Source organism: Cannabis sativa, chromosome 3 (assembly GCF_029168945.1).
Source record: "Cannabis sativa cultivar Pink pepper isolate KNU-18-1 chromosome 3, ASM2916894v1, whole genome shotgun sequence".
Lineage (NCBI taxonomy): Eukaryota > Viridiplantae > Streptophyta > Magnoliopsida > Rosales > Cannabaceae > Cannabis > Cannabis sativa.
In genome coordinates, this window is record NC_083603.1 from 22,736,642 (window position 1) to 22,739,227 (window position 2,586).

The following is a 2,586-nucleotide window of genomic DNA, read 5'->3' on the forward strand; positions in this document are numbered from 1 at the left end:
CTCTATAGGCCGAACCACTTCTCTCTTCTTTTCTTCTCTTAATTTCGAAATCCTTGAGTGAATGAGTGAGTGCCCACACACATCAAGTGGTATCTCAATCATAGTGTGTAAGACTGTGGAAAATCAACCAACAAGAAGGAGAATCAACATCAAAGGAAGGAGAGAAAGAGATCCAGGTTCAGATATTGATAATTGTAACGCCCTAATGCTAAGGCACGCTACAGTGCTTTTTCAATTATTGTGCAATCTTTGCTAATCAAAGAAGTTTCTCGAAAAACGTGTCAAATAAAAACTTTTGCATTAAATATTAAACTTTGTAATATAATAAAATATTTACAAGTGCCGGGATCCCGATTTTAAACTTTGTAAAATTAACTTTTCAAAATATACATTTATTACAGGTCGCACAGCGACTACCAAAATAAAAATCCCCAGATGTCCCGAGACCGAACACTCCAGGTCGCGCTGCTTTGACATGTACAATCTCACCCGAGCTCAGGTTCACTCCTGTTCAGCCTTCGCCTTTCCTTTACCTACACATGAAAGTAGAAACTGTGAGTCGACGTACTCGCAAGAAATGCATATAACATATCACATAAATTCCGACCTGTAAATAGGCGCCCATACACCTATTTACAGGGCTTAACAGATGAGCAAGAACGTTCTAACTGCTTGTGCTACTGATCATGATATCACTCCTACTAACACTATAATCGTGCTGTAGGACCGGCACTATGTTCGTGCCGCTATGATAGCATCAATAACATCCAAAAGTATGATTGGCCATGATATCACTCTTAACCAGTACGATGCTCGTATCGCCGAACCGACACAATGGTTGTGTCGCTATGATAGTACCAAAACATACTTTCCAGGGTGAATAACACTCTTAACCAGTACGATGCCTGTACTGCTGAACCGACACAATGGTTGTGTCGCTATGATATCACCCAAACACATACAAGGATACACATAGCATGCATATATATATATATATCATACATATACATACACCCAGATATTTATATCACACGTTATATTCAGTTCTTACCTGTTTTCCAGATTCAACTGAGTTGGTCGATCTGAACGGAAAGTCCCGTGCTGAATGGATGCCCTAATCACATATTGAAACCGGGTAAATCACACGTTCAAAACCCTAAATCAGGAAACCCGAGTCCACAACTTAAGGCTCTGCTATACTCACTAAGAATTACATTAACTTAGGAAATAGAGAAACACCCAACTATGGCACTGAAATGGACGAAGGTTGAAAAAAACTGGTTTTTCAGGAACCCTGCAAAACCTACAGACCGAAATCCCAAAACCGGAAAACCGGTTTCTGGCTCGCCCGTAAAACGAGTTAACCGGCTCGCGAACCGGTAAACCGGTTTTCCCTGCAGAAAAACCCCAAACTTCGAAACTTCACCAATTCGACCCCAATTTCCACCATACCTTCCAGAACACCTAAATAGGGTATACACAATATATTCCAACAAGAAAAACCCAGAAAAACTCATTGAATCCAAACATGCCATTAAAGATCAAAGCTTAAGTTTCAAAGCACAAACTTATGCAATTCCATCACAACTCAACAAAACCAATATCCAGCACCTAGAATCAACTTAAAATCACCCTAGAAATGAGATTATTCAAACTTTAAACCCTAACAGCCCCTATCTTTCAAAATTACATACTCAAACCAATTAAAACTAGAGAAACACATAACTTAGAGAGTGTCTAGGGTTTACCTTAACTTGAATCTCCCAAGGTTTCCTTGCTGAAATCACCAAAAATCAGCAGCCCCTTCCCTTGTTCTTGCTGCCTTCGAAGAGAGAGAGAAGAAAGAGCTTCTCCTTTGAATTCTTATTTCCCTTCTAATTTTCTAAATGGGATAAATGATAAATTCATTTAGGGAAAATCCATTTCCCTTGGCTGAAAACAAGTGGCCACGTGCCACACTTTTAGGCAGCCACACAACCCCAAAGAAATTACCAATTTGCCCTTTAGGTTAATAACTTAGGTGTTTTCAAAAGCTAGGGGTAAAATGGTCAAATTCCATAACCCCGCTCAAACCCGATAATTTATTTTCTCTAAAATATTTTCCACTAAGAAATAAGGTTCTAAACTTACCCATGTGATCAATCTAGCCATCCATCGCATTTTCCGTTGTCGCCGAACAAAAATTACAAAAATATTATATTCCACATATAAACTAAATAATACCCCTAGAGTTTAATAAAATCTCCGGAATTGAGAAATTATAACTCTAATATTTATTTCTAAATATTGGGGTCCACATTAAAATTTAATTCACAAATAATAATAAAATAATAAAAATTAGTGCTAATTGCCTTTTCTAATCCAAATTAATAGAGCGGTCATTACAATTATCCCCCCGTTAATAGGATTTCGCCCTCGAAATCTAATCTGAATAGCTCTGGATGTTGAGTCCTCATATCCGACTCCAATTCCCAGGTGGCTTCTTCCACCTTACTGTTCCTCCAGAGCACCTTAACCAGTTCAATAGTCTTGTTTCAAAGAACTTTTCCCTTTTTATCCAAAATCTGTACAGGTTGTTTCTCATGG